The 20687-nt window shown below is 41.7% G+C and overlaps 1 protein-coding gene across 7 annotated transcripts in view; it reads left to right on the forward strand.

Annotated features, from left to right (window-relative positions):
- The first annotated feature begins 19 nt into the window (after positions 1 to 19).
- The window catches only part of PKIG (cAMP-dependent protein kinase inhibitor gamma), a 120346-nt gene continuing 99678 nt past the window's right edge, over positions 20 to 20687 (forward strand). Inside the window, exons 1-2 of one of the 7 annotated variants that reach the window (XM_071211727.1) lie at positions 5639 to 5717; positions 6284 to 6409. The gene's annotated coding sequence lies outside the window, so the exon portion shown is untranslated. Of the gene's footprint in view, positions 74 to 660; positions 5718 to 6283; positions 6410 to 20687 lie in introns of those variants that run through there. The other 6 variants (XM_071211731.1, XM_071211732.1, XM_071211728.1 and 3 more) reach the window with 6 other exon arrangements.

Genomic DNA, 20687 nt, shown 5'->3' on the forward strand with positions numbered 1-20687 from the left:
GGCGAGGCTGAGCCAATTAGGGTTTGCGTGAGCTGTGAGACCTGCGTTCCTCGGCCTCATTTATGTTTACCGGGTACCGATTTTGTGCTATAATTTGGGGGTATGGAGGGGCATAAGAGACACCTAGTATCTACCGTCATAGAATTTATGGCCTAGTTAAGGGGAGACTGACTGAACATATGGCCAATGACATGTGATGAGGTCTTTGAACAAGTAGTATGAAGAAGTATTCTTTCAATAAATGTTTATTTAGCGCCTACTAAGAAAGCGGAAAGTAATTATGGCGGGGGGGGGGATACTCCGCCATGCTTTTCTGATTAATTTAGATTTAATCTTAAAACTGAAGGAGGAAACAGTTAACCAGGGAGATATGAGCATTTTGTTTCCTAAAATTTGGGATGTGTGCCACTTGGGGTAAATGAAAGGTTCTAGGGGTTCATGAACAGGGCATTAACATTGAAACGCAGAGTGAGAAAATCCCGTTTCAAACCAATGAGAAAGTTTCAGTTTAAGGCAAGTATACAGATAACTTTCCTAAAATTTCTTTCTCTCCCTTTTAACAGCGAAGGTTTCAATCTTCCAAATTTCTCAACATGCAACCTTATTCTAGAATTTGATAACATTGTTTTGTTTTAAAGTTTTTTTTTCGCAATAATTTTTCCATTTCTAGCAAGCAATGCTGACTTTCAAGGTTGATGTGAATTTTCCTCTATAAATTTGAGCAAAAAGAGTACATTTAAAGAAAAAATTTTGAAAAATACTTCAATATATAATAGTACAGGTGATAGGCAATTAGGGCAACAAGGATGATAATGTTGTACAATGGTTAATGTAAGAAAACACTGACTTGGAAATATAAGGAACTATAGAGATTTGAAATCCTAGAATATTGAGGCTGGAAGAAGCCCAAAAGTATATTCTAAGTCTCCTTTTTTACAGAAATGAAAAAAGAGTCAAAGGAAAGTGGTTTGCCTAAGGCCACAGAAAGGACTGGTGGCAGAGGAAGGAGAATTAGTCAAGCTTCCTAAATTCCTAAATCAGCCCTGCCACTTCCCTCCCCACTCCCTCCCAAGCAGCCTTCTCCCCACTCCCACCTGCCCAAGTCAGATTTCTTTAGGTCCACTGAATTTTCCAGATATCCTTAAAATCCTTGCTTCTTCATGTTGATGTGGGCTATGGGTGGGAAGCTCTTCGTCTCTTAAGAGATGTCTCAATATCTGTACATCAGTTTCAGTAAATATGGTATGAATATGTTAAAAGATTATTGCTGTGGAAGGGAAAAGGTTTTATATTGGATATGTGGGAGTACTGTATATTGTATATATGAATTACTGTGATCTATAGCTCTTGTGAAGAGAAGCTTAATAATTAGGAAAAAAGAAAAGATAGGATGTAGAATTTTTCCAAATCAATATGCATTCTATATCTAACCTTTAAACTCATCACTATATTCCATTTTTACTATTAAGGGAACTTGGCATTATATTGGGTTTCACTTTTCAGGAAGTTTTGGATCACAGAGTGCTTCAACAATGGCAGCAGAGGAATATTGGTATGGGATGTTATTGACAGGGGACATATGGTTGACAGGGAGTTATACAGGGCATGTGTCCGGGGTGCATGGAAATGTTTGGATATACTTATAGTGGAAACAATTAAAAACAACAGCTGGGGGGGTGCTGGGTTCCTGGCTAGGGGGGCTCTGTCGTGGTCCCTAGGGGAGCAGCAGCAGTACCCCGGGTGCAATGGCAAGGACCAGGAAGGAATGAGGGTCCAACAGTGAGCCACTGATACTAATGACTATGCTTGTGAGCCTATACACCTGAAATAAGAACAAGGCCTAGAGCAGCACTGTGCCTAAGAGTTCCCTCCTGACAGCCTCCATGTTACTCAAATGTGGCCAGTCTCAAAGCCAAACTCAGCATGTAAATGCACTGCCTTCCCCCTAGCATGGGACATGACACCCAGGGATGAGCCTCCCTGGTGCCGAGGCATCACTACCAAGTACCAGCTGATGGCGTAACTAGAAAATGACCTTGAATGAAAGGTTCAACACAGACCAGCAGAATATCCCTGTCTACATATAATGACAGGAGTTAAAAATGCTTTTTGACCTAAATTAAGGGGGAAATGGAAAGGACAAATGAGTTTATATGGCTATGAGTCTCTAAAAAAGAGTCTGGAGGTTGTCAAAAGGATTGCCCTTATGCACACCTAAGCAGATTCTCAGAGACAGATAAAGTAGATACAACCCCAGGTATTGGTTCTTCTGAGGGTTAAAGAGACCCACAGGTTTTATGGTCATGGCAGATGGAGTTCATTGCCATGTCAGTTGGCCCTTCTTTGGAGTTGGTGTTTCTGCGTGATGGAGCTAGACTCAGATGTGATCTCTTTTCACAAGGCTTTCCTGTTACTTTACTGGAATTGTAGTTGGTGCTGGGGTTTAAGATATATCTAGGGGATCTGAATCTCTGGACTGACAATATGATAGCCAGGCCCTGAGCCTCAACAGACTTCAGCTCCTACACTCTGGTTTATTGGACTTACCCCACTCAGCTCACATGGAGTTGAAGAATGTCAACCACCACATCATGGAGCCAAGAGTGCAAGCAGGAGGATTGCATCCAGTATCCATGTGGAATCTAAGCCCCCTCTTGACATAGATGTGGAATGGACACAACCAAGCCAAGGTCCGCAGGAAGGAGGAATACAGTAAGGATTAGAGTGGACTTACTGATATTCTATTCATGAACTATTGTGGTTAGTTATCGAGAAAAGGTGGCATTGGTGTGGAAAAAGTGGCCATGGTGGCTGCTGGGTGCGGGGAATGGGAGGAAGAGATGAGATGTGGAGGCATTTTCGGGACTTGGAGTTGTCCTGAGTGGTGCTGCAGCGACAATTACCGGACATTGTAGATCCTCCCATGGCCCACTGGATGGAACGTGGGAGAGTATGGGCTATGATGTGGACCATTGACCATGAGGTGCAGTGATGCCCAGAGATGTACTCACCAAATGCAATGGATGTGTCATGATGATGGGGTGAGTGTTGCTGTGGGGGGAGTGGTGGGGTGGGGGCGGTGGGGGTGAATGGGGACCTCATATTTTTTTAATGTAATATTTTAAAAAAATGAATAAAAAATAAATAAAAATTAAAAAAAAATAAATAAAGCTGCTATGAGCATTTATGAAAAAAAAAAAAAAAAAGAGATAACCTAAGCTGTATGTGACTTGTGGGTGTGGGATGGTAAGAGGCTGCAGTCCTGCCCTTGGTGATCATGGCAAGGACTCCAGTCCCAGGAAACAGTTTATCAATGCAAACTCTATAGACTTTGAATATTCAGGGAAAATGCAAACCAAGATAAGCTAAAAGCTTATCTAGAATGTATGAAGTCCATGCTAAAAGCTTACCTAAGATGTGGAAGCCTATTGAGAACTGAAATAAAAGGACCATTTAACCTTTCTTCTCTGTATAAAAGAAACTCAAAATCTTGTTTGGGGCTCGGGTTTGCAACTGGAAGCTCCCAAGTCCGGCCAGCCATCAATAAACCATTTTTCCTTCTCAAAATCATTCCTGAGTCCTGGCCTTTCTATACGCAAATAATTGAACCTCTCTCAAATTCTGCAACAATGTCTGGGTATTACGGGATTGGACTGATGAAAACTAGGACGGTAATAAAACCCATTGATCAAATTCCACCACGAACCAACTGTAGTACAAAAGAATTAAGTTTATTTAGCTTGTTCAGCAAAGGAGAAAGCACACCTGAAAAAACATGAGCTGCCGGTAAGAAGGATTTGGTTTTTTGCTGGGTAATTCTTAAGGAGAGCTTAAGGAAGCAGGGAACAGTTTTGGACTGGACACTGTCAAGAAGTAGGGACAATTTGGTAATTGGGTACATTAATTTTTATCCAGGAGGTGGGAGGATTAAAGCAGGGCTAGAATTGTCATTGGAAAAGAATCAGGATCCACTAGTTAGTCAGAACAGGAGGATGGTGAGTCATTTTTGTGGATCAAGAGTAGCCTTGTCTCTGTCTGATCTCTATATTCTGTGAGGGTTGTTTATGTTCAGTTAGGAACATTGGATCTAGCTGCCTTCAGTTTTTATTTTCTCACCTGTAAGAAGCATGAGAGTCCTCCTAAATACGGGACCTCACGCATCTCCCAATGTTTCTGGCCCACAGTAGTTAGGTGTGTCTACTTTAGGTGGCAAAGGGGGAAGGGCAGATCTTTGAGATAACCTACTTCAATTTCCCACCTCATGCAGGAACCTCTCTGTAGCATCTCTTTTATGGTGGGGAGCTCACTGCCATCCAAGGCAGCCTCTCCCATGTTTATATGTCAGTTGTCAGAACTAAGTTTGCTTGTTTTTTTTCATGTATTGTTTGAAAAGATAATACATGTACTTGGTTAAAACAATTGCTGCATAAAACAGCATACCATGAAAATCAAATGACCTTCCCATCTTAGCCCCCTCCTTCCCTCACATCTTCTTCCAGAATTCCTTTGTACATATGTATGTATTATCTATCACTCTCTTCTTACATGTGATAACATTCTAACCACATAGTGATGCATTTTGCTTTTTTCACTTTGACTTATTAATTAATTCAATTAATATTTATCAGTACTGCTAGATGGAGGAAGAGTGGTGCTGACATGGCAAAGGAAGCTTGACTTAAAATAAAAACAAAACAAACACCACAAGGCCAGTTTGACTGGAACCTGGACAAGAGAGAAAATCGTGAGAGATGAGGTTGGACAGGTGTCCAGGGAGCAGTTCAAGTACTGGCTCGTTGACCATGGTAACAACTCTGGATTTTATTCTAAGTGTGGAGGAAAAGCTGATGAAAAGTTGTAAGCAGGGGAAGGGCATGACTGGGTTTACTTTTCAGTCTGGCTGCTGGGTGAAGGAGACTAGGCTGGGGCAGAGGTGGGATAGTGGTGGGAATAAGAGTAAAAACAAAGGAGGGACTAGTTAGGAGGCCATTGCAGTACACACCCACATTTAGACTGGCCCCAACTTTTTTGCTTTCACAAGCAAGTGAAGCATCAATGAAGATTTTTTTGTGCTCATGTTCCACGTTATCTAAAGGATTATTTCAAGAAGTGTAATTGCTGGTCACAAGTTAAAGTAAATTATTTTCCATACTGAAATTAAATCTGGAGAACTACTCACCTTGACCCCAACGAACCGAGTTTACTCACTCTGCTGCATCACCCCTTCATAGTTTCCAAAGGATGCTGTCTTTCCCCCCACATCAGTTTTCCCATCTTTAAAGGTTCCCAAGCTTCTACCTGCGGCACCATCCCTCCCTCAAACGGTCCCACTCTCAGGTTACAGAGGGATAAACTGAGGCACTGGCTGTATCCGAGGTACAAGTCCTCCTCTTGGCCTCGCTGCTCCTCTTTCTCCCAGCATTCCTGTCCTCTTCCCCCACCCCGCCCAGGGCCAAACTCCAGGCCACCAAACCCATCGAGGATCCCTCATCGCTCAGGAACCCATCTTCGATCTCCTTATTCCTCTGCTCCCGGGCTGTTGAAGGGGACGCGAACTCTCCTGGTCCCAACCGAGCCGCCGTAGCGCGAGCGCCGCAGGAGTTCGGCAGCCCTGGTCGTCAAGGCAACGGGCTCTCCTGCGGGCTGCCGGCTCCTGGCAGCCCGGGGGAGGCGCTGCGGGCCGGCGGCGGGGGCACGACTAGGCGGCGAGACCGCAGGTGAGCTGGGACCGAGCGGGCAGTCGCGGCTCCCGCGCGCGGGTCCTGGCGTGGACGCGTCGCAGCGGGCGGGCGAGGGGCTGGGCGGCGGGGGACCCCCGGGGAAGAGGCTGGGGCGGCACCTTTCTCCGCTCAGGCGCGCGCGAGGCGTTGCCCCTATGTGCCCTTTGACCCCGCTCAGATATATGGAGAGAGTGCGTTTTTGGCTGTTTAGTCTATTTTGGGGCCATTGTTTAGCATGATCTGAAGGTTTCTTTTCTTAAAAATCTCTTCTTATTTGGTAGTCAGGGAATTTAACTCAAAACTGTGCGGAGAATGTGTGTGTTTGCGGCTCTTTTGGGGGCCAGAGAGGATAAACTTCTTTGTGCGTCAGTTTTCTTACCTGCAAAATGGGATAACGATAGTCCCTGTTTTAGAGGTTAATACAAAGTAAATTTATACTTAACATCCTTGTAGGAGCTTTTGTTACCATTACTACAGGGAGGTCCATTGTTGAGCATTTATTGTGTGCCAGGCCTCGGGCTAATCTCCAAGGTTAAAAAGTGAATGAGACATCTTGTCCTCAGGGAAATCCACAATTTTCGGGAAGAAACAGACCCATAAACAGGAATTCCGTGCGATGCAAGCTATGCTTTTGGACATGGAGAGGACTGTGAATGCACAGGGAAGGCATTTAACCCAGGTTTCTGGAGGTGAGGTTTGGTGAAGATGGGCAAGAAGAGAAGTTGACTTCCAGAGTGAGACATAAGACTGCTTTGGTGTTAGTTGGAAGATGAGGTGGAAGAGTAGCGTTTGCAAAGCCTTTGACAGAGGGGGTTGGGGGATGGGGAATGTACAGGCTTCTTGGGAATCTACAAGGATTTCAGGCTGGCTAGAACCCCCCATATTCTTTTTTTTTTCCCGAGGTACAGGGGGCCAGGGATTGAACCTTTTATAGGGGAAGCCAGTGCTCAACCACCGAGCCCCATAGGCTGCCTTCCGTTGGTTCCTTGGTTGGTTTGCTTGCTGTTTGCCTTTGTTTTTAGGCAGCACGGGGAACAAACCCAGGACCTCCCATGTGAGAAGCAGGTGCTCAACCGCTTGAGCCACATCCAAACCACCCCCCAGATTCTTGAAACCAAGTATTAAGAATTAACAAATAAATGTAGTTACTGAATTATTATATAGATGTTTTCTTTTAGTATAATGTAGAATGACTCACTTATTGAAATGCTCATTGAGCTGTAATTATAGTCTTTATGTATGTTAACCTTTTAAAGTAGCCAGAGGCAAATATCTATACCTGTTATAACGCACTGAAACTTGTTTCTTTGATAGTGATACTGTGTTTTGTAACTGCATAATTTTTACCTTGTAACTGGACAGTCACGGGTTAACTTGTTACTGGCCCCCTTGTATCCCCTTATCGTACCATACAGGCCCCAGCTGGATTTTGTCAATTCTTAACAGCCCTTAATGTTTCGCTTTGATTAACACTTAGTCTCCTTACTTGTTAGCATATATTAATTAAGCTATTTAAGACCATTAATGTAGCCTCCTTACTTATATCATGTGGATTTAACTATTTATGAATTTATGCATTACCCTAGCTGGATGTTAATTAAGCAATTTACAGTCCAGTTAGTAACCTGTAACTCAGTGCTTACCCCAGCCAGCTTTGTGGGTCCACTAGAGCAGCCTCTGGGTCCTGAGTACACTCTTTCAACTGAGCAAATTAGTCACTTATCTCCACCTCCCTTTGTTTGAATTTCATAAAAACCCAAAGTTTCTCCAATTCAGAGAGAATAGATCTGAGATTTTGTTTGTCTCCTGTTCTCTTACCTTGCACAACTGCAATAAAGACTCTTTCTCTTTTTGAAATCAGGATTGATCATTGAGCACAGCGGGCGGCTTACCCGCTGTATTTCTCTGGCAACATTCTGAGAGGTGGAAGTGTCCAGTTAGATGACGGTTGAGAGAGAAGCAGATGCCCCTCCTGAAAGACTTTCCTTGCGTCTCCTTATAATTTTTAAGGAGTTTGGACTTTATCTTGGGGACAGTGGAGAGGTGTTGAAAAGTTTTAAGCAAGAGATGTGTGTGTATGTGTGTGTAAGATCAGAAAGATGAAGGGTTTTTTGCTCTTCTTGCTTGGCCTTACTACTCTTCCAGTCTGTTCTTCACTTTGCAGCCATTCATTTACAGTGATTCAAAAAATATCTACTGAGCATCTACTATGTACTAGACAAGGCACTGTGTAGGTACCAGGGAAATAGTTTCCTGCCCTCGTAGAGATCATAGAATAGTGAGGAAAATAACCATCAAACAAGCAATTATTAAGTGTGATGAGAGTTTTAACAAGGGAATCATATTAAAGTGAATCCAACCTAGTTTGAAGGTTTAGAGTGTCTACTTGATAAACTGTCTGTGGAGAGGAATATGAGTTAGTTGTGTGGAGGAGGGTGGAACATGTATTTCATACATGTTCGAAGGTACATTATTGGAGACTAAAGCAGCCCAGTACAACTGGAATTTAAAGATCAATGTTGGAAGAAATCTATCCAGAGAGATAGAATGGGCCTTGTTGCCGTTTCCTGGAAGCACCATTCACTTAGACTACACCAAGAAGAAATGGCTGAAGAAGTAGGAGGAAAACCAAAAGAGTGTGGTAATGAAAGGCAAAAGAAGAGATCCACTTTGTTGGACGCTGCTGAGATGTCAAATAAGGCAAGTTAAAAATTACAATGTGTCCCTTGGACAAATAATATAGAGGTCACTGAGGACCTCATTGAGCAGATTTGGTGAAATTGGGGGGGTGGAATCTATAATAGCAGCAGCTTCAAAAGGCTCAATGTTATAGCATTGGGATGAGGAGGGAGTGGGATGTGAGAAAGTAGAGACAGTGTAGGCAGCTCAAAGAAGTTTGGCTGTGAAAGGAAAGAGAAAAAAGCCTGGAGAGCGATTGGGGAATAAGGTGAAGTTTTATTTATATTTTTTTAAGCTAGCAAGAGATGGTAGCAGGTTTAAATGCTGATGGCAAAGAGCCAGTAAAGAGGGACAGGCTGAGAAGATACAGGAAATGAAGAGGAAAAGCAATAAGCCTAACTTTCATGAGAAGGTGAAATTGGATGAGATCCATTATGCAGATGGAGGGCTTGGCGTTTAATTGGGAGTCTGGTGGCTTCTATGTGTTTGGAGAAAGACGCAAGGTAATTGCTAAAAAATCATGGCATCAGTGTAATGCAACAAGAGAAAAGAAATAGTAGGTATACATGTGAAAAGAAAGTCACATTTTTGGTAGCGGCAGATAGCAAACATTTATTGAACTAATATTACGTTTAGTGCTTTTCACCACTAAATTATAATCATTAATAATAGGATTTTTACAACAACTCTATGATGTAGGCTTTATTGTCATACCCCGTTTATACATGAGGGAACAGAGGTAAAATGCTTACAGATCTTGCAGGATTTGGATCCAGGTGTACTTGACCCCAGAGCTTTTACTCTTAACTACTACATAGATATGATTGATTGTCTACCTAGGATATGATTATCTACTGTGAAAATTCAAGAGAATTAACTTTAAAATAATTATATATATTAAGAATTCAGTGAATGAGCAGGTACAAGATAGGCCAAAAGCAATAGCTCTATGCCGGCAATAATGGTTAGAAAAATGTAATTGCAGAAGAAATGACAAGAGCAAGATGAAAAGTAAATACCCAGGAATAAACTTAAAAATCAATGTGTCCAGTTTGGCTGGTCTTTGTGGTTCCTGGAAGGTAACTTCTACAACCTTGGAGTTCCCCTCCATAGGAGTGTCTTTTGTTGTTCTTGGTAGGTCCTGCATAACACCTGGTAGTTCATAAGCTGTGAGTTGACTGGTGGGACCATCAACCCCAGTACTCTTAGGGTGGGGCTGTCTAGACCTGGAAGACCAACCATGTGATTAGGGGATTGGGCTTTGTGCCTCCTCTTCTGAGCCTGTCCTCTGCCACCTCTGGAAGGGTGGGGATGGGGCTGCAGATTGTGTTCAACCCTGTAGAAGTTGATTCCACAAATCACCAACAGAAGGAAACCCCATGTAAACTCTGGGTGAGTTCCCTGGTTGAGAAGATGCATCACTGTGCCTGGAGGGTGATGTGTTCAGACTCCACAAGGAGAGGACCTGGAAGCTTGTGTTTGAGACCCTCCCAGGCCTCGCCCTATGCAGCTCTTCTTTTTCAGCTTCTTATTTTTAGCCTTTTACTACAATAGAGCTAGAGGTAGAGTGCTTTCAGTGAGGTCTGTGAGTCATTCCAGCGAATTCTTGAACCCAGAGGGGTGATGGGAGCTCACAGATTTGTAGCCAGTTGGTCAGAAGCTCAAGTGGCCAGGGCCCCCAAACTTGCCACTGTGACTGAAGGTCAATCCTGATTGCCCTGAACCCGTGGAATCTGGCCTCACCCCAGGTAGTTATGTTATAGACCAACGATATCGGCCAGACTCAGACTCTGAATAAAGTTCCAATTGAGAGCTTTATTAGCCACGCAGCGACTGCTTCGTCCTACACAGAGAGAGCAGCGCTGGGTCACGGGGGAGAGGGGGCAGTTTGCTTATATAGGCTTTTAGATTCGGGGCGGGGGACATTAGTTCAGCAGGCAAGCACGTACAGAAGCAGGTGTTTACGGTCAGTCAAGTGCTGGGAATTCTATCAGGGGAGACAAGTTTTTGTTATTTACAAGGGTCTGGGTCAGGTTGGTCTTTTGGCAGGGGCTGACGAGACTTTCTACAGGAGGAGGCTCTGAGATAAGGTTTTACAGTCGAGCAAGCTTGTTACAGAAGGGAGATAAAAGCGGTTAGGGGGCTGTGGAATTTTCCTCTCGGGTGGGGGTGGTCATAGGCTCCTACTTCTCCCAGTTAGAGTCAGAATTGAGTTGTATTGTTGCTGTTGGAAGTCATTGAAGTTAGTGTCAGAAGTGATAGAACTTTACACACCAGCCTAGTCATGTAGAAGAGTAAGAGTTGGCTGGGGGAGAGGAACAGGTTGAGGAGGTGGTGGTTTTCCCATGGGAAAATCAGGGTACTGACACCAGAAGGATGGCAGGTAAAAAAACAGATGTCTGTCACCAGACATAATGAGAACATATGCAAAGATGTTGACTGTAATGTTCTTATAATGTTGAAAACTGAAAACAGTGGTTAAATTATGTTGTAGTCATATGATGGATACTGTCAGCCATTTAAAAAGGATGCAGTTGGAGTTATTTTAGAAAGATGTTTACATCATATGGTTAGGTGTGAAAAGCAGATTACAGTATGTTCCTTTTTTTTAAGTATATAAATATATTTATAGAAAAAATGTCTAGAAAGTTTTCTGTGTTATAGGATCGCAGGGAGACTTTTATACCTTATCGCTTTTTTAATTTTTTTAATGACCATGAATTGCTTTTATAATCAGAAAAGGCAATAAAGAAATGCCCTATTTGGGGTTGGGTGGGTAGGTGAGGTGAAGGTTAAATAAGGCCTGACCTAGGGCAGTAGCAGTGGGAATGGAGATTTAAGAGACCTTTCAAAAGGAGAATCCACAGAACTTGACAACTAAGGTAAGAGGAAGAAGTGAACGATGAAGCCTTCCTGGTCTATGGTAAAAAGGGCCATAAGTACTGTTGGGGCTTAGACTGAGGAGGAGGAGGGAGGAAATGAGGCTGGAGTGCCACCTGAGCCTTTGTTCAGGAGCCTGGACTTTTTCCTGAAGGCAGAGGGAACTCATTGAAAGGAAGGGAAATGACTTAATCCAGTTTACTTTATTGAAAGACCCTGGCTCTCTCCAATCCGTTCTACAAACTAAAGCAGATAGTGCCACATTTTCCTACTAGACTTGAACTTCTTTTCTTTTTATTTGTGAGGAAGCATTAGTGCTGAAAGATAAGTATCTATTCCCCTAAAAGCACCTGGAATGTTTTAACCAGTCTTATTTAAATTGCCTTAATCCCTAATTGTGTTCAGTTTTTTCTCAAGGATGCAGTCTCTCCTGTAAATTTACTTTGTGCAGTTAGGGGAAATATGGATAATTGAGAAAGCAAACAAGAAATATAAAAATTCAAGTTAGAGAACTTCAATTTATTGCAGATATCTCTGATACTCTCCCTGTAGGAGAACAGAACCAATATGAAGTAAACAATATCACATTAGGGAATGATTACTACAAAATAAACATTCTTAGGGTTAGGGTAGATTTAGCCCATCACTTATCTCAACTTCCACAATGCAGACTCGTGGAGAGAGGGAGCTGCTGTCCTAACATTTGTAAAGAGTTTTGCCATTTATCAGAGCTGATTTCTAAAAGATGCAAATCCATGATCTCATTCCAATCCTCCTAACAGTTCTATTAGGTAGAGATTATCTTTTCCATTTTCAGATGAAAATTGAAGGTCACATTTTTCAAGAGACTGTTCCCAGACAGTCTAATAAACCCTGGAGTTTGAATCCAGGTTTGCTTATTTTCTTTTTATACTTTAATCTTTTGTTATGGAAAATTTAAAACATATACAAAAGTAGAAGGGATAATATAATGAATACTTCTTACCTCTCCCTTAGCTTCAATAGTTATAGCCATATTGTTGATCTTATCTCAGCTATACTTCCCACTCTCCATCTTGGATTATTTTAAAGCAAATCTTAGACATCATTTTATGCTTAAATGCTTCATTATGCATATCTAAGAGATAAGAGCTTTTCTCCCCTTTTCTCTGTAACCACAATATTATCAGCTAAGAAAACATACAGTAATTCCTAGATATTACCTAGTATCCATTTGATGTTCAGATTTTCTTGACTGTTTTTCAGCAGTTGGTTTGTTTGAAGTGGGGGCCAAACAAGGTTTATACAGTACATCTGTCTGGTAGTCTCCTATATCTTTTTTTTTTTTTTTTAAGATACATCACACAAAATGTTACATTAAAAAATGTAAGAAGTTCCCATATACCCCTACTCCCTTCCCCACCACTCCGTCCACATCAACAACCTCTTTCATCAGTGTGGCACATTTGATGAATACATTTTGGAGCACTGCTACATAGTATGGATTATAGTTTACATTGTAGCCCTTTATTTTTTTAAAAAGATTTTTTTAAATTCTTTTTTTTTTTAAATTTTATTATTTATTTCTCTCCCCTTCCCCCCCACCCCGGTTGTCTGTTCTCTGTGTCTATTTGCTGCGTCTTCTTTATCTGCTTTCTGTTGTCAGCGGCACAGGAATCTGTGTTTCTTTTTGCTGTGTCATCTTGTGTCATTTCTCCATGTGAGCAGTGCCATTCTTAGGCAGGCTGCACTTTCTTTGGTGCTGGGTGGCTCTCCTTCCGGGTGCACTCCTTGCGCATGGGCGGGGACACCCCTGCGTGGCAGGGCACTCCTTGTGCGCATCAGCACTGTGCATGGGCCAGCTTCACACTGGTCAAGGAGGCCCAGGGTTTGAACCACGGACCTCCTATGTGATAGGCGGACTCCCTGTCCATTGGGCCAAGTCCGCTTCCCTATGTTTATCTTTAAATCTATAGCAATTTCTCCTCTCTCCCCACTTGCCATTTGTTGAAGAAAGCAGGGCGTTTGTCCTGTACAATTTCCCTTATTTTGAATTTGTCTGAGTGCATTCCTTTAATGTGTACCTCTTTACCCTTTATTTGGGGGGCCAAATAAAGGTAGTGCTGTGCATTTCCTGTTGCATCTCATCAGGAGGCAGTGAGGCATAGTTACCTCTCTTTGTGTGAATTAGGATTGGTCATTGGGTTCAGGTGTTTGCATGCCCCATCATTATAAATTTCCTATCAGTCTTTCACAGAATGTTTTTACCAGCTATGAGCACTCATTGCTTAGATCTGTTCTTTCATTCAGGAGCTGCAAAATGAATTTAGGTTTTCTTATGCCAAGTCATGTGTTCTGTTTAATCTCACAATCTCTTGATTAAAGGGAAGCCTTTGCAGACTGTCATATACTCCAGTAGATGGAGAAAAATCTCTCAATTAGTAGCTTAACCTAATATATTAAGAAACTAGAACCTGTGTGTCCTTTCCAACACTGGCTTCTTACCACATTGATTTCCTGGGTTGGTTTTATGTATTGGCAAAACCACACAGTGGAAGGGCTACCTTTAGCAGTGTTTTCCCAGTTGCTGGTTGTTAGACTTAGGGGGTTGAGGAATCCTTTGGAGAAGGGGATGCCACCTTTTTTTTTTTTTTAAATGAAAGACTAGAATAAAAGAACAGGGGGAAAAAAGTGTGTCTTATGTAGTAAGGATAAGCTTTGTTTTACAAAAACTTTTGTTTCAATTATATATGCATATTGAGCCATCACATAAAATGTGTTTCTTACTGAGTTGTGGTCAAAATTTTTTGAAATATCATTGTTTCAGTGTTCAGATTACCACCCTAAGGTATAGCAAGTTTCTTAGCCAAAGACTCAATTATGTTCAATACTTGCTACTTACAAAATAGTACAGTGTATTTTTTTTTTTTTTAAGATTTATTTATTTATTTAATTCCCCCCCCACCCCTCCCCTGGTTGTCTGTTCTTGGTGTCTATTTGCTGCGTCTTGTTTCTTTGTCCGCTTCTGTTGTCATCAGCGGCATGGGAAGTGTGGGCGGCGCCATTCCTGGGCAGGCTGCTCTTTCTTTTCACGCTGGGCGGCTCTCCTCACGGGCGCACTCCTTGTGCGTGGGACTCCCTCACACAGGGGACACCCTTGTGTAGCACGGCACTCCTTGCGCGCATCAGCACTGCGCATGGCCAGCTCCACACGGGTCAAGGAGGCCCGGGGTTTGAACCGTGGACCTCCCATATGGTAGACGGACGCCCTAACCACTGGGCCAAAGTCCGTTTCCCCAGTACAGTGTATTAATCCATGTTAGAATTTCCTTTAAAGTTTTTTTCGGTGACTGCCAGTTAACCAGAAAATTACATTACCCACAATGACCTAATCCTCACATATTTATGTTGACTTGAACTTGAAGCAATAGGAGCAATCCACTGTGCCAGGGATTTTCACCTATGCCAATCTTTTTTATTCTCTGTTACCTTGAGGTAGAGTGGATGGTCCCAAAAGGCACTGGCATGGTTAGGAGGCATGCTGCAGCCTAGTCAGTATGAGTTGGTGGGAAAAGGGAAGAAGTCATGGTTGAGCAGGAATGAGTGGATGGAGAAAGGGCTCAGCCCTTTGACTGGTTTCTGGGACATGGGAGTGGGGGAGGGCAGGGTGCCAGACCTCACATGCACATGGTGGTAACAAGAGTAGTTTTAATATTGTTCTTGCCCTGATCAGGATTGGTGTGGGACGTGAGCAGGTAGAATAGTGACACCAGCAATGAGGGACCAGGAAATGAAGGCTTTGGACTACTGTGTGCAGTTAACATTTTATAGCTGTGGAAACTGAGGTTCACAGAGTATAAGTTGCTCAGAATCACATAGCATTAAACAGGGGAGCCAACTTTCAAGGCTTTACCATATCCTGGAAGTATTCTGAATAGCCATATGGCTTTGAGCAAGTCCCTTAATAACAGTGCTTACTGTGTAAATTGTAATGACTGAAGATGTAGTTAAAGCACTAACTCATTGCCTGCCACCTGAGAAGCACTAGGTAAATATTAGCTGCTATTATTATTTCTGATTCATATTTTACAGTGTTGAATAGTTAAGCCTCCTGCTTCCTCCTGCTACCCCAGGCCTTGCTTAGTTTCATTTTTCAGCTGCTGCCTTGCTTCTAGATACTCTGGTGATGGCACACCCTTCTTAATGAAAAAATGATTAGCTGTTTCCTTTGGTTTAAGACCGTTAACAGCTATGAAGTATTAGAGATTAGCACCTAGTTGAGCTGGCTCTGATAAATGATAGAATTTGGGAGGGAGGGGGATGCACAGACTAATCATCCATATCTTGTAAACAGAGAAACAGCAAAATGTTTTGCACATTAAGCCTTCTTAATTCTGTGCCAAACAGTCTCTTTTGGAATCCAAGCTGCCTGGAGAGTGACGATATCATATACATAAATCATTTAAATAACTTTTAAGTTTTCATAAACAATTTACTGTGATTATATTTAGTTCTGTATGAGATAGATTTGGGTGGCGGGCTGGTTGGTTTTAAGTGGTTCTCCATGGGCGATGTACTTTTAAGACTAGTCAGTATTTTCATTTAAATATTTGTACCAAAGCTTAACATTCTATTGCTTATTTATTTATTTTTAATAAAGATGTATTTATTTATTTAATCCCCCCCTCCCCGGGTTGTCTGTTCTCTGTGTCTATTTGCTGCATCTTGTTTCTTTGTCCGCTTCTGTTGTCGTCAGCGGGGAGGGGAAGTGTGGGCGGCGCCATTCCTGGGCAGGCTGTACTTTCTTTTGCCCTGGGCAGCTCTCCTTGTGGGGTGCACTCCTTGCGCGTGGGGCTCCCTTATGCGGGAGACACCCCTGCGTGGCAGGGCACTCCTTGTGCGCATCAGCACTGCGCATGGGCCAGCTCCACACAGGTCAAGGAGGCCTGGGGTTTGAACTGCGGACCTCCCATGTGGTAGACGGACGCCCTAACCACTGGGCCAAGTCCGTTTCCCAACATTCTATTGCTTATTGATTCTGTTTTACACCCTGAGAAAATAAATACTATGTATTATTTTAAATTGATTTATCAGAAACAATACTGTTTCCTTGTGTGTTTTTATTATATTTTGTTTTATTTTTATTAGAGAAGTAGGTTTACAGAAAATCATGCTTAAAATGCAGAGTTCCCATATATTACCCTATTATTTACAGCTTGCATTAGTGTGGAACATTTGTTACAATTGATGGAAAAAAATTTTATAATTGTATTATTAACTATAGTCTGTGGTTTATATTAGGGTTCACTGTGCTGTACAATCCTAACATTTAAAAAAAAAAGTTTATTCTAGTAACATATAGCCAACCTAAAATTTCCCCTTTTAACCACATTCAAATTTCCTTATGATTTTTAAATTGAAACCTGAGTATTTAGATTTTTTCAATGCAGGCTCTTTCCTTATGGTAATCTGTTAAAGTTGAAGGCATCATGATTGAAAGTAACTGAAACTTCATTAGAATAATATTTCCAGGAAGGCCAATACACATAGCTTTCTTATGGCCTTGGGGTCAGCTTTCCCTGTTCGCCAATCCTCAGTCCTTATTAGCCCATTCTCCAGTGCTAGGACCTAGGAATGCAGAGTTGTATAGTGGAAAGACTAGGACTTGGGCATCAAACAGATGAGCATAACCTTGGGCAAGGTCTTGGAGCCCTAGTTTCCTCATCTGTAAAAGGTCTCATGAGGTCATTTTGAGATTATAAAACCAGGGCCCTAGAAGGGGCTTAATAATGAATTTCACTTCCTTTCTCCCACTCTGTACTCCACAAACCTATCTGCTCTGAGCTTCTAGTTATACTGAAAGAAACTCTTAAAAAAAAAAAAACTTGGTGGTTGAATCCTAATTTTCTATAGCAGTTTAACATACTTAATTGTATTGCTTTCTTGTGTACATGAGTTTAACTTTCAGTAGTTGTGGATGGTCTCTGTATGACACACATAGTACCTAAAATGAGGTGGCCATATTTTCCAGACTAAACACTTGGAGCTTGTGGTCTGATGGTTATAGTACACTTAATAGTGCAGAGTCAGGGACATCTCACATGCGCTTTTTTTTTCTTCACATGTGCTTTTATGTTTCTGTAATGAAGCATTATAAAGTTATGTTTAGAACGAGATGCTGGAGTACTGTGGATATGAGTTCAAATCTTGGCCCAGACACTTTCCACTTTCATGCACAAATTATTTAACCGTTCTAAGCTTCAGAGTTTCCTCCTTTGAAAAATGGATGTCAGGAGAGTACCTTGTTTCTTGTGGAGATTGCTTGAGATAAAGGCCTCAGCACAGGGCCTGGTGTATAGTAAGCACTTGACATATATATGTTAGCCATTATGATTCTAAGGCCTTTGGAACATGTACACTTACTCAGTGACCTTTTTTTTTTTAATTAATTTTTTTTTCAGAAGTCAATGCAAAAGGCTTTTCTAAAATAGCTCAATGTTTGGGACCTTACTGTTAAACAATTTCTTTAACTGGCCTGGCGTGGTAAAAGCACAGAAATATTTTGAAGACCCCATGCCCAATCTTGCATGCCCAGAGGAAGACCTCACTTCCTTGTCTTCCTCACAATATTTAAGTAACTCTAAGCATTATTCCATTGCTTCTAAGATGGTGCCTTTGTAATGTGGATATTTTTTGGCTCATACGACTTGTACTCCAGAGATCAGACAGACTTCACATTTAACTTAATTCATCACCAAGGCCTCTTTTCATTTTTTTCCATTGTGCTCTCCCAGAGTACTGGCTTCATCTTCAGACAAGCAGCAACATAACAGCAGAAATCCTGGACCATAGATCCATATATAACACCTGCCAAAGGGATAGAAATGTCTCCTGTCCTCTATTGCTCTTCTTTTTTCTCAGAAACCCTCAGAAACTAATGCCAGAATGCCACAGACCTGATAGGTCATTTCCTGTCAACCGGCCAACACCATTCCCTGATTGGCCGAAAAAGTCATTTATAAGAGAACCAGATTATCTGGTTCAAAATTGTATTTCTGTTAGGAAGGATATTTTTCTGTGAGCTGGAAGATGGATCTTGAGTGGGTTTGTCAGCTAGTAAATGTGTTGGCTGCTAATAATAGTGTTCTGTTGTGTTTTGTAATAGCCTTTGCTTTTTAGAACAGGTATTTTTTCAGAAAATTTATGCATCATACACACACACAGAGCTTTCCCTGTTATTAACATTTTACATTAGTGTGGTAATATTTGTTGCAATTGAACCTGTAGAATTCTATTATTAATTGAAGTCCATAGTTTACATTAAGGTTCACTCTTGGTATTGTACAATTCAATGATTTTTCCCTTAAATTTTATTGTGGTAACATATAAAAGCATAAAATTTCCCATTTAAACTGTTTTCAAATATTATAGTGTTGTGCTACCATTGTCACCATTTACCCTACTTTTTTGTATTGTCATTAAACAGTAACTCCCCATTTCCTCTTCCTTCAGCCTTGCCTCTGGGAACCTATAATCTATTTTCTTTCTCTATGAATTTGCGTATGCTAATTATTTCATAAAAGTGAGATCATACAATATTTGTCCTTTTGTGTCTGGCTTATTTCACTCAGCATGATGTTTTCAAGGTTCATCCATGTTCATGTATGTACCGGAATTCATTCCTTTTTATGGCTAAATAATATTCCATTATATGTAAAAACCACATTTTGTTTCTCCATCAGTTGATGGATACTTGAGTTGTTTCCACCTTTTGGTTATTGTGAATAATGCTGCTGTGAACATAGTTGTTTTGGTTATGTACCTAGAAGTGGGATTGCCAGATCATATGATAGTTCTATGTTTAACTTTCTGAGGAACCACCAAACCGTTTTCCAAAATGGCTACACCGTTTTACATTCCCACTAACAAAGGCAGGAAGATTCCTGTTTCTCTGCATCCTTGTCAGCACTTACTATTTTCCATTTTTTAAAGAATAGCCTTCTAGTGGGTGTGATGTGGTATCTCATGGTTTTGATTTACATTTCATAATGACTAATGTTGAGCATAATGTTGGGTTGTTTGTCTTCTCATTGTTGAGTTGCTGGAGTTCTTTATATATTCTGGATATTAAACCTGTATCAGATAAGTGGTTTCCAAATATTTTCTTCTATTCTTTAAGTTGTCTTTTCACTTTCTTGATAATGTCTTTTGGTGCACAGAAATTTTTCATTTTGATGAAGTCCCATTTATCTATTTCTTTTGTTGCTCCTGCTTTCAGTATTAAGCCTTAAACTCCTTTGCTAATACTAGGTCCTAAAGAAGTTCCCCTATGTTTTCTTCTAAGAGTTTTAGTTCTCATATTTAGGTATTTCATCCATTTTGAGTTAATTTTTGTTATGGTAGAAGGTAGGAGTTCTTTTGCACATGGATATCTTGTTTTCCCCAAGATTATTTTTCCCCATTGAGTGGACTTGACACCCTTGTCAAAAATCAGTTGGCCATAGATGTAAAGATATTAGTGTTTTAAATAAGGCAGAGGTTATTTTTCTCTCAAAAAGTCCAAAGTAAGCAGTGCATTGCTGTGTGACATTTCCGCAGTGCCCTGGGGTAGTCAGGATCTTTCTTTTTCTGCTTCACCATCCTTAACACACAGTTTGCACACTCATGGCGCCCTGTGGTCACAACCAGGCTCTGGCTTTCTAGGCAAACAGTCCTTGAGGCAGGAAGATATACAGTGGGACTGGGCAAAAGACACCCTTGACAAAGCATTACCTTAAGCCCCAAGCAACATGTTCAATTTACAACTCATTGTCCATTCCTGTCTGTGGGGAGGCTGGTAAATGTAGTCTCTTGATGGTTCCCAACAATAGAGGGATTATGTTGCTAAGGAAGAAGGAGAAAATGGATACAGGCCCAACAACACACACTGCCTGTCATAGGAAGCTGTCAGCAATGTCCATTCTATCCTCATGTAGAGGTAACCACAGTTTTGATGAGTTTGCTTTCTATTAGTGATTTTTTTAAACCAGAAAATGAGGTCGTACTTTACATGTTTTTTTTTTAAAGATTTATTTATTCATTTATTTCTCTCCCCTCCCCCCACCCCACCTCAGTTGTCTGCTCTCTGTGTCTATTTGCTGAGGTCTTCTTTGTCCGCTTCTGTTGTCAGCGGCACGGGAATCTGTGTTTCTTTTTGTTGCGTCATCTTGTTGTGTCAGCTCTCCGTGTGGGCAGCACCATTCTTAGGCAGGCTGCGCTTTCTTTCGTGCTGGGCAGCTCTCCTTACGGGGTGCACTCCTTGCACGTGGGGCTCCCCTGCGTGGGGGACACCCCTGCGTGGCACGGCACTCCTTGCGTGCATCAGCACTGCGCATGGCCTAGCTCCACACGGGTCAAGGAGGCCCGGGGTTTGAACTGTGGACCTCCCAT

This window comes from Dasypus novemcinctus, chromosome 24 (assembly GCF_030445035.2).
Source record: "Dasypus novemcinctus isolate mDasNov1 chromosome 24, mDasNov1.1.hap2, whole genome shotgun sequence".
Taxonomy (NCBI): Eukaryota; Metazoa; Chordata; class Mammalia; order Cingulata; family Dasypodidae; genus Dasypus; species Dasypus novemcinctus.